The sequence below is a fragment of the Scyliorhinus torazame genome, unplaced genomic scaffold, assembly GCF_047496885.1.
Source record: "Scyliorhinus torazame isolate Kashiwa2021f unplaced genomic scaffold, sScyTor2.1 scaffold_1547, whole genome shotgun sequence".
In the NCBI taxonomy this organism is placed as follows: Eukaryota; Metazoa; Chordata; class Chondrichthyes; order Carcharhiniformes; family Scyliorhinidae; genus Scyliorhinus; species Scyliorhinus torazame.
In genome coordinates this window covers 1-12,560 of record NW_027309274.1, presented here as the reverse complement: position 1 = coordinate 12,560, position 12,560 = coordinate 1, and the positions used below count along the sequence as shown (strand labels likewise).

The window sequence follows — 12,560 nt, the reverse complement described above, 5'->3', positions numbered from 1 at the left end:
CTCTCCCTTTTCCTGTCCGCTTCACCACTCACAGCTGCAAACACTCATTCCTCTTCAATTAAAACCCTCCTCCTCTCACTTCTTTTTCACCTTCCACAACATTTTTACCTTCATTGCCTTCAGAAAAGTTCAAACAAACTTTGCACAAACTGATAATTTTTCACTGGACTCTTTTTTTTTACAATGTCTTTTCATTCACCTTTTTCCATTGTCACAAATAGCCAGCTAAATCACAGGAATTCCACAGCATAGCAAAATATGTCAACATATATATATACAGAGGAGAATACAAGCACAACAATACAATTGGACCAGTACAAATACCATGAGACAAAGAAGAGAAAAAGCAGCTCGTTCAAAGCACATTCAGCCTCTCAGAACATTCCGGCTAAGGAGGAATGGCCCAAACATAAAGGGGCAACAGGATACCGGCCACAGAACAGGACAAGGCCCAGACACGCACAGTCTCACACATGTGTGTAAACGTCGCGAGTATCTTTACAGTACTCTTTTCCAAGATAAGTGGGAGGAGGCGATGTTTCACGTTAATCGTTTTCGGAGTCCATTTGGAGATTCACACCTCATTCACCTGAGGCAATGTTGGTGGGTAATTGTCTCCCCCGAGGGAGTCCCTTGTGTTGCAACTAGGATAATGCCAGCTTCTCAACTCTTTCCATAAAGCTGACATTCCTCAACCTTGGCGAATGCTGATTCACCCCTTCCTTTCCTGTTTTGCAAACACGGACCTACATTCGAGAGCATGATGACGAGGATGACACATGGGGAATCAGGACACAGGATGTGACAGCATTGTGCCAATGTTGTGGGTTCATGGTGCAGAGGCCTGCATAACTGAAATGATGATGTGAGTTCAAATGTAACCAAGGCTGGTAGCGGTATAAAAGCCATTATCCAAACATAGGTTGTTTGGTGGAGGTGTGAAATCCCACTTTACTGTAACGCAGCATGAGGATAATTAGCCAACCTGGCTGTAAAATCGGAAAGATGCACAACATATTATTCTGAAAGGAAGGAGCCGTATGTTATCAAGCCATGGAATTTGCAGTCTGGCCTAGTGGAAGCACTGTTAGCTTTGCGTGAAGAAAAGTAGCGGCCTGATGATATTGCAGTGTAGCATTAGGTGATCTGTTGTGGTGTGAAGTGAGAGCACATGAGGTTTATGCGCTGCTGTGCCCGAAGTTTAGGTAAAGAAATTTGTTGACATTTGGGGAAAGTGAGGACAAAGTGAGGAAATGGAAATGCTGCTGAGTGAAAGCATTGGGGAAAAAAAGGAGAACATCATGAAATTGATCGTGGAGTTGCATTGGTGGTTCAGTGGTAGAATTCTCGCCTGCCACGCGGGAGGCCCGGGTTCGATTCCCGGCCAATGCAAGATTGACTGGTGTTGCACTGTTATTTCTCATCTTTACACTGCATCTCTCTGCTGGTTACATGCAGTTTTCTTTGGCGAACACACATCAACATCTGTTAGCAACTCAGGCATTGGGCTTGAAAGTTCAGCTTCAGTTGCGTGGCTTGCATTGGTGGTTCAGTGGTAGAATTCTCGCCTGCCACGCGGGAGGCCCGGGTTTGATTCCCGGCCAATGCATCACACCTCTTTTGCATTCCTGTGCTCAGCAATTTTTCATTCCTCTCTACATTCTTACCACCAGCTTTCTTTTATCGCAACTACATTTTCACCACACCCTCCGCATCAATCTCTTTACCACTTTCCTCATGCTCATTTTCAACATCTGCTTCACAACACTCTCCCTTTTCCTGTCCGCTTCACCACTCACAGCTGCAAACACTCATTCCTCTTTAATTAAAACCCTCCTCCTCTCACTTCTTTTTAACCCTTCACAACATTTTTACCTTCATTGCCTTAAGAAAAGTTCAAACAAACTTTGCACAAACTGATAATTTTTCACTGGACTCTTTTTTTACAAAGTCTTTTCATTCACCTTTTTCCATTGTCACAAATAGCCAGCTAAATCACAGGAATTCCACAGCATAGCAAAATATGTCAACATATATATATACAGAGGAGAATACAAGCACAACAATACAATTGGACCAGTACCAATACCATGAGACAAAGAAGAGAAAAAACAGCTCGTTCAAAGCTCATTCAGCCTCTCAGAACATTCCGGCTAAGGAGGAATGGCCCAAACATAAAGGGGCAACAGGATACCGGCCACAGAACAGGACAAGGCCCAGACACGCACAGTCTCACACATGTGTGTAAACGTCGCGAGTATCTTTACAGTACTCTTTTCCAAGATAAGTGGGAGGAGGCGATGTTTCACGTTAATCGTTTTCGGAGTCCATTTGGAGATTCACACCTCATTCACCTGAGGCAATGTTGGTGGGTAATTGTCTCCCCCTAGGGAGTCCCTTGTGTTGCAACTAGGATAATGCCAGCTTCTCAACTCTTTCCATAAAGCTGACATTCCTCAACCTTGGCGAATGCTGATTCACCCCTTCCTTTCCTGTTTTGCAAACACGGACCTACATTCGAGAGCATGATGACGAGGATGACACATGGGGAATCAGGACACAGGATGTGACAGCATTGTGCCAATGTTGTGGGTTCATGGTGCAGAGGCCTGCATAACTGAAATGATGATGTGAGTTCTAATGTAACCAAGGCTGGTAGCGGTATAAAAGCCATTATCCAAACATAGGTTGTTTGGTGGAGGTGTGAAATCCCACTTTACTGTAACGCAGCAGGAGGATAATTAGCCAACCTGGCTGTAAAATCGGAAAGATGCACAACATATTATTCTGAAAGGAAGGAGCCGTATGTTATCAAGCCATGGAATTTGCAGTCTGGCCTAGTGGAAGCACTGTTAGCTTTGCGTGAAGAAAAGTAGCAGCCTGATGATATTGCAGTGTAGCATTAGGTGATCTGTCGTGGTGTGAAGTGAGAGCACAGGAGGTTTATGCGCTGCTGTGCCCGAAGTTTAGGTAAAGAAATTTGTTGCAATTTGGGGAAAGTGAGGACAAAGTGAGGAAATGGAAATGCTGCTGAGTGAAAGCATTGGGGGAAAAAAAGGAGAACATCATGAAATTGATCGTGGAGTTGCATTGGTGGTTCAGTGGTAGAATTCTCGCCTGCCACTCGGGAGGCCCGGGTTCGATTCCCGGCCAATGCAAGATTGACTGGTGTTGCACTGTTATTTCTCATCTTTACACTGCATCTCTCTGCTGGTTACATGCAGTTTTCTTTGGCGAACACACATCAACATCTGTTCGCAACTCAGGCATTGGGCTTGAAAGTTCAGCTTCAGTTGCGTGGCTTGCATTGGTGGTTCAGTGGTAGAATTCTCGCCTGCCACGCGGGAGGCCCGGGTTTGATTCCCGGCCAATGCATCACAGCTAATTTGCATTCCTGTGCTCAGCAATTTTTCATTCCTCTCTCCATTCTTACCACCAGCTTTCTTTTATCGCAACTACATTTTCACCACACCCTCCGCATCAATCTCTTTACCACTTTCCTCATGCTCATTTTCAACATCTGCTTCACAACACTCTCCCTTTTCCTGTCCGCTTCACCACTCACAGCTGCAAACACTCATTCCTCTTTAATTAAAACCCTCCTCCTCTCACTTCTTTTTAACCCTTCACAACATTTTTACCTTCATTGCCTTAAGAAAAGTTCAAACAAACTTTGCACAAACTGATAATTTTTCACTGGACTCTTTTTTTACAAAGTCTTTTCATTCACCTTTTTCCATTGTCACAAATAACCAGCTAAATCACAGGAATTCCACAGCATAGCAAAATATGTCAACGTATATATACAGAGGAGAACACAAGCACAACAATACAATTGGACCAGTACAAATATCATGAGACAAAGAAGAGAAAAAGCAGCTCGTTCAAAGCTCATTCAGCCTCTCAGAACATTCCGGCGAAGGAGGAATGGCCCAAACATAAAGGGGCAACAGGATACCGGCCACAGAACAGGACAAGGCCCAGACACGCACAGTCTCACACATGTGTGTAAACATCGCTAGTATCTTTACAGTACTCTTTACCAAGATAAGTGGGAGGAGGCGATGTTTCACGTTACTCGTTTTCGGAGTCCATTTGGAGATTCACACCTCATTCACCTGAGGCAATGTTGGTGGGTAATTGTCTCCCCCTAAGGAGTCCCTTGTGTTGCAACTAGGATATTGCCAGCTTCTCAACTCTTTCCATAAAGCTGACATTCCTCAACCTTGGCGAATGCTGATTCACCCCTTCCTTTCCTGTTTCGCAAACACGGACCTACATTCGAGAGCATGATGACGAGGATGACACATGGGGAATCAGGACACAGGATGTGACAGCATTGTGCCAATGTTGTTGGGTTCATGGTGCAGAGGCCTGCATAACTGAAATGATGATGTGAGTTCAAATGTAACCAAGGCTGGTAGCGGTATAAAAGCCATTATCCAAACATAGGTTGTTTGGTGGAGGTGTGAAATCCCACTTTACTGTAACGCAGCATTAGGATAATTAGCCAACCTGGCTGTAAAATCGGAAAGATGCACAACATGTTATTCTGAAAGGAAGGAGCCGTCTGTCATCAAGCCATGGAATTTGCAGTCTGGCCTAGTGGAAGCACTGTTAGCTTTGCGTGAAGAAAAGTAGCGGTCTGATGATATTGCAGTGTAGCATTAGGTGATATTGTAGTGGTGTGAAGTGAGAGCACAGGAGGTTTATGCGCTGCTGTGCCCGAAGTTTAGGTAAAGAAATTTGTTGACATTTGGGGAAAGAGAGGACAAAGTGAGGAAATGCAAATGCTGCTGAGTGAAAGCATTGGGGAAAAAAAGGAGAACATCACAAGCTTGATAATGGAGTTGCATTGGTGGTTCAGTGGTAGAATTCTCGCCTGCCACGCGGGAGGCCCGGGTTCGATTCCTGGCCAATGCAAGATTGACTGGTGTTGCACTGTTATTTCTCATCTTTACACTGCATCTCTCTGCTGGTTACATGCAGTTTTCTTTGGCCAACACACATCAACATCTGTTAGCAACTCAGGCATTGTGCATGAAAGTTCGGCTTAAGTTGTGTGTCTTGCATTGGTGGTTCAGTGGTAGAATTCTCACCTGCCACGTGAGAGGCCCCGGTTGGATTCCCGGCCAATACATTGCAGCTCCTTTCCATTCCTCTGCTCAGCAATTTTTCCTTCCTCTCTACATTCTTACCACCAGCTTTCTTTTATCACAACTACATTTTCACCATACACTCCCTCCGCATCAATCTCTTTACCACTTTCCTCATGCTCATTTTCAACATCTGCTTCACAACACTCTCCCTTTTCCTGTCCGCTTCACCACTCACAGCTGCAAACACTCATTCCTCTTCAATTAAAACCCTCCTCCTCTCACTTCTTTTTCACCTTCCACAACATTTTTACCTTCATTGCCTTCAGAAAAGTTCAAACAAACTTTGCACAAACTGATAATTTTTCACTGGACTCTTTTTTTTTACAATGTCTTTTCATTCACCTTTTTCCATTGTCACAAATAGCCAGCTAAATCACAGGAATTCCACAGCATAGCAAAATATGTCAACATATATATATACAGAGGAGAATACAAGCACAACAATACAATTGGACCAGTACAAATACCATGAGACAAAGAAGAGAAAAAGCAGCTCGTTCAAAGCTCATTCAGCCTCTCAGAACATTCCGGCTAAGGAGGAATGGCCCAAACATAAAGGGGCAACAGGATACCGGCCACAGAACAGGACAAGGCCCAGACACGCACAGTCTCACACATGTGTGTAAACGTCGCGAGTATCTTTACAGTACTCTTTTCCAAGATAAGTGGGAGGAGGCGATGTTTCACGTTAATCGTTTTCGGAGTCCATTTGGAGATTCACACCTCATTCACCTGAGGCAATGTTGGTGGGTAATTGTCTCCCCCTAGGGAGTCCCTTGTGTTGCAACTAGGATAATGCCAGCTTCTCAACTCTTTCCATAAAGCTGACATTCCTCAACCTTGGCGAATGCTGATTCACCCCTTCCTTTCCTGTTTTGCAAACACGGACCTACATTCGAGAGCATGATGACGAGGATGACACATGGGGAATCAGGACACAGGATGTGACAGCATTGTGCCAATGTTGTGGGTTCATGGTGCAGAGGCCTGCATAACTGAAATGATGATGTGAGTTCTAATGTAACCAAGGCTGGTAGCGGTATAAAAGCCATTATCCAAACATAGGTTGTTTGGTGGAGGTGTGAAATCCCACTTTACTGTAACGCAGCATGAGGATAATTAGCCAACCTGGCTGTAAAATCGGAAAGATGCACAACATATTATTCTGAAAGGAAGGAGCCGTATGTTATCAAGCCATGGAATTTGCAGTCTGGCCCAGTGGAAGCACTGTTAGCTTTGCGTGAAGAAAAGTAGCGGCCTGATGATATTGCAGTGTAGCATTAGGTGATCTGTCGTGGTGTGAAGTGAGAGCACATGAGGTTTATGCGCTGCTGTGCCCGAAGTTTAGGTAAAGAAATTTGTTGCAATATGGGGAAAGTGAGGACAAAGTGAGGAAATGGAAATGCTGCTGAGTGAAAGCATTGGGGAAAAAAAGGAGAACATCATGAAATTGATCGTGGAGTTGCATTGGTGGTTCAGTGGTAGAATTCTCGCCTGCCACGCGGGAGGCCCGGGTTCGATTCCTGGCCAATGCAAGATTGACTGGTGTTGCACTGTTATTTCTCATCTTTACACTGCATCTCTCTGCTGGTTACATTCAGTTTTCTTTGGCGAACACACATCAACATCTGCTAGCAACTCAGGCATTGGGCTTGAAAGTTCATCTTCAGTTGCGTGGCTTGCATTGGTGGTTCAGTCGTAGAATTCTCGCCTGCCACGCGGGAGGCCCGGGTTCGATTCCTGGCCAATGCAAGATTGACTGGTGTTGCACTGTTATTTCTCATCTTTACACTGCATCTCGCTGCTGGTTACATGCAGTTTTCTTTGGCTAACACACATCAACATCTGTTAGCAACTCAGGCATTGTGCATGAAAGTTCAGCTTCAGTTGTGTGGCTTGCATTGGTGGTTCAGTGGTTGAATTCTCACCTGCCACGTGAGAGGCCCGGGTTGGATTCCCGGCCAATACATTGCAGCTCCTTTGCATTCCTCTGCTCAGCAATTTTTCCTTCCTCTCTACATTCTTACCACCAGCTTTCTTTTATCCCAACTACATTTTCACCATACACTCCCTCCGCATCAATCTCTTTACCACTTTCCTCATGCTCATTTTCAACATCTGCTTCACAACACTCTCCCTTTTCCTGTCCGCTTCACCACTCCCAGCTGCAAACACTCATTCCTCTTCAATTAAAACCCTCCTTCCCTGACTTCTTTTTCACCTTCCACTACATTTTTACCTTCATTGCCTTCAGAAAAGTTCAAACAAACTTTGCACAAACTGATAATTTTTCACTGGACTCTTTTTTTTTACAATGTCTTTTCATTCACCTTTTTCCATTGTCACAAATAGCCAGCTAAATCACAGGAATTCCACAGCATAGCAAAATATGTCAACATATATATATACAGAGGAGAATACAAGCACAACAATACAATTGGACCAGTACAAATACCATGAGACAAAGAAGAGAAAAAGCAGCTCGTTCAAAGCACATTCAGCCTCTCAGAACATTCCGGCTAAGGAGGAATGGCCCAAACATAAAGGGGCAACAGGATACCGGCCACAGAACAGGACAAGGCCCAGACACGCACAGTCTCACACATGTGTGTAAACGTCGCAAGTATCTTTACAGTACTCTTTTCCAAGATAAGTGGGAGGAGGCGATGTTTCACGTTAATCGTTTTCGGAGTCCATTTGGAGATTCACACCTCATTCACCTGAGGCAATGTTGGTGGGTAATTGTGTCCCCCTAGGGAGTCCCTTGTGTTGCAACTAGGATAATGCCAGCTTCTCAACTCTTTCCATAAAGCTGACATTCCTCAACCTTGGCGAATGCTGATTCACCCCTTCCTTTCCTGTTTTGCAAACACGGACCTACATTCGAGAGCATGATGACGAGGATGACACATGGGGAATCAGGACACAGGATGTGACAGCATTGTGCCAATGTTGTGGGTTCATGGTGCAGAGGCCTGCATAACTGAAATGATGATGTGAGTTCTAATGTAACCAAGGCTGGTAGCGGTATAAAAGCCATTATCCAAACATAGGTTGTTTGGTGGAGGTGTGAAATCCCACTTTACTGTAACGCAGCATGAGGATAATTAGCCAACCTGGCTGTAAAATCGGAAAGATGCACAACATATTATTCTGAAAGGAAGGAGCCGTATGTTATCAAGCCATGGAATTTGCAGTCTGGCCCAGTGGAAGCACTGTTAGCTTTGCGTGAAGAAAAGTAGCGGCCTGATGATATTGCAGTGTAGCATTAGGTGATCTGTCGTGGTGTGAAGTGAGAGCACATGAGGTTTATGCGCTGCTGTGCCCGAAGTTTAGGTAAAGAAATTTGTTGCAATATGGGGAAAGTGAGGACAAAGTGAGGAAATGGAAATGCTGCTGAGTGAAAGCATTGGGGAAAAAAAGGAGAACATCATGAAATTGATCGTGGAGTTGCATTGGTGGTTCAGTGGTAGAATTCTCGCCTGCCACGCGGGAGGCCCGGGTTCGATTCCCGGCCAATGCAAGATTGACTGGTGTTGCACTGTTATTTCTCATCTTTACACTGCATCTCTCTGCTGGTTACATGCAGTTTTCTTTGGCTAACACACATCAACATTTGTTAGCAACTCAGGCATTGTGCATGAAAGTTCAGCTTCAGTTGTGTGGCTTGCATTGGTGGTTCAGTGGTAGAATTCTCACCTGCCACGTGAGAGGCCCGGGTTGGATTCCCGGCCAATCCATTGCAGCTCCTTTGCATTCCTCTGCTCAGCAATTTTTCCTTCCTCTCTACATTCTTACCACCAGCTTTCTTTTATCACAACTACATTTTCACCATACACTCCCTCCGCATCAATCTCTTTACCACTTTCCTCATGCTCATTTTCAACATCTGCTTCACAACACTCTCCCTTTTCCTGTCCGCTTCACCACTCCCAGCTGCAAACACTCATTCCTCTTCAATTAAAACCCTCCTTCCCTGACTTCTTTTTCACCTTTCACAACATTTTTACCTTTATTGCCTTAAGAAAAGTTCAAACAAACTTTGCACAAACTGATAATTTTTCACTGGACTCTTTTTTTTTACAATGTCTTTTCATTCACCTTTTTCCATTGTCACAAATAGCCAGCTAAATCACAGGAATTCCACAGCATAGCAAAATATGTCAACATATATATATACAGAGGAGAATACAAGCACAACAATACAATTGGACCAGTACAAATACCATGAGACAAAGAAGAGAAAAAGCAGCTCGTTCAAAGCTCATTCAGCCTCTCAGAACATTCCGGCTAAGGAGGAATGGCCCAAACATAAAGGGGCAACAGGATACCGGCCACAGAACAGGACAAGGCCCAGACACGCACAGTCTCACACATGTGTGTAAACATCGCGAGTATCTTTACAGTACTCTTTTCCAAGATAAGTGGGAGGAGGCGATGTTTCACGTTACTCGTTTTCGGAGTCCATTTGGAGATTCACACCTCATTCACCTGAGGCAATGTTGGTGGGTAATTGTCTCCCCCTAAGGAGTCCCTTGTGTTGCAACGAGGATAATGCCAGCTTCTCAACTCTTTCCATAAAGCTGACATTCCTTAACCTTGGCGAATGCTGATTCACCCCTTCCTTTCCTGTTTTGCAAACACGGACCTACATTCGAGAGCATGATGACCAGGATGACACATGGGGAATCAGGACACAGGATGTGACAGCATTGTGCCAATGTTGTGGGTTCATGGTGCAGAGGCCTGCATAACTGAAATGATGATGTGAGTTCAAATGTAACCAAGGCTGGTAGCGGTATAAAAGCCATTATCCAAACATAGGTTGTTTGGTGGAGGTGTGAAATCCCACTTGACTGTAACGCAGCATTAGGATAATTAGCCAACCTGGCTGTAAAATCGGAAAGATGCACAACATATTATTCTGAAAGGAAGGAGCCGTATGTTATCAAGCCATGGAATTTGCAGTCTGGCCCAGTGGAAGCACTGTTAGCTTTGCGTGAAGAAAAGTAGCAGCCTGATGATATTGCAGTGTAGCATTAGGTGATCTGTAGTGGTGTGAAGTGAGAGCACATGAGGTTTATGCGCTGCTGTGCCCGAAGTTTAGGTAAAGAAATTTGTTGACATTTGGGGAAAGTGAGGACAAAGTGAGGAAATGGAAATGCTGCGGAGTGAAAGCATTGGGGGAAAAAAGGAGAACATCATGAAATTGATAGCGGAGTTGCATTGGTGGTTCAGTGGTAGAATTCTCGCCTGCCACGCGGGAGGCCCGGGTTCGATTCCCGGCCAATGCAAGATCGACTGGTGTTGCACTGTTATTCCTCATCTTTACACTGCATCTCTCTGCTGGTTACATGCAGTTTTCTTTGGCGAACACACATCAACATCTGTCAGCAACTCAGGCATTGTGCATGAAAGTTCAGCTTCAGTTGTGTGGCTTGCATTGGTGGTTCAGTGGTAGAATTCTCACCTGCCACGTGAGAGGCCTGGGTTGGATTCCCGGCCAATACATTGCAGCTCCTTTGCATTCCTCTGCTCAGCAATTTTTCCTTCCTCTCTACATTCTTACCACCAGCTTTCTTTTATCACAACTACATTTTCACCATACACTCCCTCCGCATCAATCTCTTTACCACTTTCCTCATGCTCACTTTCAACATCTGCTTCACAACACTGTCCCTTTTCCTGTCCGCTTCACCACTCACAGCTGCAAACACTCATTCCTCTTCAATTAAAACCCTCCTCCTCTCACTTCTTTTTAACCCTTCACAACATTTTTACCTTCATTGCCTTCAGAAAAGTTCAAACAAACTTTGCACAAACTGATAGTTTTTCACTGGACTCTTTTTTTACAAAGTCTTTTCATTCACCTTTTTCCATTGTCACAAATAACCAGCTAAATCACAGGAATTCCACAGCATAGCAAAATATGTCAACATATATATATACAGAGGAGAATACAAGCACAACAATACAATTGGACCAGTACAAATACCATGAGACAAAGAAGAGAAAAAGCAGCTCGTTCAAAGCTCATTCAGCCTCTCAGAACATTCCGGCTAAGGAGGAATGGCCCAAACATAAAGGGGCAACAGGATACTGGCCACAGAACAGGACAAGGCCCAGACACGCACAGTCTCACACATGTGTGTAAACATCGCTAGTATCTTTACAGTACTCTTTACCACGATAAGTGGGAGGAGGCGATGTTTCACGTTACTCGTTTTCGGAGTCCATTTGGAGATTCACACCTCATTCACCTGAGGCAATGTTGGTGGGTAATTGTCTCCCCCGAGGGAGTCCCTTGTGTTGCAACGAGGATAATGCCAGCTTCTCAACTTTTTCCATAAAGCTGACATTCCTCAACCTTGGCGAATGCTGATTCACCCCTTCCTTTCATGTTTTGCAAACACGGACCTACATTCGAGAGCTTGATGACCAGGATGACACATGGGGAATCAGGACACAGGATGTGACAGCATTGTGCCAATGTTGTGGGTTCATGGTGCAGAGGCCTGCATAACTGAAATGATGATGTGAGTTCTAATGTAACCAAGGCTGGTAGCGGTATAAAAGCCATTATCCAAACATAGGTTGTTTGGTGGAGGTGTGAAATCCCACTTTACTGTAACGCAGCATTAGGATAATTAGCCAACCTGGCTGTAAAATCGGAAAGATGCACAACATATTATTCTGAAAGGAAGGAGCCGTATGTTATCAAGCCATGGAATTTGCAGTCTGGCCTAGTGGAAGCACTGTTAGCTTTGCGTGAAGAAAAGTAGCGGTCTGATGATATTGCAGTGTAGCATTAGGTGATCTGTAGTGGTGTGAAGTGAGAGCACATGAGGTTTATGCGCTGCTGTGCCCGAAGTTTAGGTAAAGAAATTTGTTGACATTTGGGGAAAGTGAGGACAAAGTGAGGAAATGGAAATGCTGCTGAGTGAAAGCATTGGGGGAAAAAAGGAGAACATCATGAAATTGATAGCGGAGTTGCATTGGTGGTTCAGTGGTAGAATTCTCGCCTGCCACGCGGGAGGCCCGGGTTCGATTCCCGGCCAATGCATCACAGCTCTTTTGCATTCCTGTGCTCAGCAATTTTTCATTCCTCTCTACATTCTTACCACCAGCTTTCTTTTATCGCAACTACATTTTCACCACACCCTCCGCATCAATCTCTTTACCACTTTCCTCATGCTCGTTTTCAACATCTGCTTCACAACACTCTCCCTTTTCCTGTCCGCTTCACCACTCACAGCTGCAAACACTCATTCCTCTTCAATTAAAACCCTCCTTCCCTGACTTCTTTTTCACCTTTCACAACATTTTTACCTTCATTGCCTTAAGAAAAGTTCAAACAAACTTTGCACAAACTGATAATTTTTCACTGGACTCTTTTTTTTT

General features: G+C 44.5%; 13 non-coding genes across 13 annotated transcripts; all 13 read left to right on the top strand.

Annotated features, from left to right (window-relative positions):
* Positions 1-1,321: 1,321 nt before the first annotated feature.
* trnag-gcc (transfer RNA glycine (anticodon GCC)) lies at positions 1,322-1,392 on the top strand. Its single transcript has one exon. It is a non-coding gene; the product is annotated as a tRNA-Gly (tRNA).
* Positions 1,393-1,538: 146 nt separating this feature from the next.
* Positions 1,539-1,609, top strand: trnag-gcc (transfer RNA glycine (anticodon GCC)). The gene has a single exon. It is a non-coding gene; the product is annotated as a tRNA-Gly (tRNA).
* A 1,478-nt stretch (positions 1,610-3,087) lies between these two features.
* Positions 3,088-3,158, top strand: trnag-gcc (transfer RNA glycine (anticodon GCC)). Its single transcript has one exon. It is a non-coding gene; the product is annotated as a tRNA-Gly (tRNA).
* A 146-nt stretch (positions 3,159-3,304) lies between these two features.
* trnag-gcc (transfer RNA glycine (anticodon GCC)) lies at positions 3,305-3,375 on the top strand. Its single transcript has one exon. It is a non-coding gene; the product is annotated as a tRNA-Gly (tRNA).
* A 1,477-nt stretch (positions 3,376-4,852) lies between these two features.
* On the top strand, positions 4,853-4,923 carry trnag-gcc (transfer RNA glycine (anticodon GCC)). Its single transcript has one exon. It is a non-coding gene; the product is annotated as a tRNA-Gly (tRNA).
* A 1,700-nt stretch (positions 4,924-6,623) lies between these two features.
* On the top strand, positions 6,624-6,694 carry trnag-gcc (transfer RNA glycine (anticodon GCC)). The gene has a single exon. It is a non-coding gene; the product is annotated as a tRNA-Gly (tRNA).
* A 146-nt stretch (positions 6,695-6,840) lies between these two features.
* On the top strand, positions 6,841-6,911 carry trnag-gcc (transfer RNA glycine (anticodon GCC)). Its single transcript has one exon. It is a non-coding gene; the product is annotated as a tRNA-Gly (tRNA).
* A 146-nt stretch (positions 6,912-7,057) lies between these two features.
* trnag-gcc (transfer RNA glycine (anticodon GCC)) lies at positions 7,058-7,128 on the top strand. Its single transcript has one exon. It is a non-coding gene; the product is annotated as a tRNA-Gly (tRNA).
* A 1,483-nt stretch (positions 7,129-8,611) lies between these two features.
* On the top strand, positions 8,612-8,682 carry trnag-gcc (transfer RNA glycine (anticodon GCC)). The gene has a single exon. It is a non-coding gene; the product is annotated as a tRNA-Gly (tRNA).
* A 146-nt stretch (positions 8,683-8,828) lies between these two features.
* Positions 8,829-8,899, top strand: trnag-gcc (transfer RNA glycine (anticodon GCC)). Its single transcript has one exon. It is a non-coding gene; the product is annotated as a tRNA-Gly (tRNA).
* Positions 8,900-10,382: 1,483 nt separating this feature from the next.
* trnag-gcc (transfer RNA glycine (anticodon GCC)) lies at positions 10,383-10,453 on the top strand. Its single transcript has one exon. It is a non-coding gene; the product is annotated as a tRNA-Gly (tRNA).
* A 146-nt stretch (positions 10,454-10,599) lies between these two features.
* trnag-gcc (transfer RNA glycine (anticodon GCC)) lies at positions 10,600-10,670 on the top strand. Its single transcript has one exon. It is a non-coding gene; the product is annotated as a tRNA-Gly (tRNA).
* Positions 10,671-12,151: 1,481 nt separating this feature from the next.
* On the top strand, positions 12,152-12,222 carry trnag-gcc (transfer RNA glycine (anticodon GCC)). Its single transcript has one exon. It is a non-coding gene; the product is annotated as a tRNA-Gly (tRNA).
* Positions 12,223-12,560: the final 338 nt, after the last annotated feature.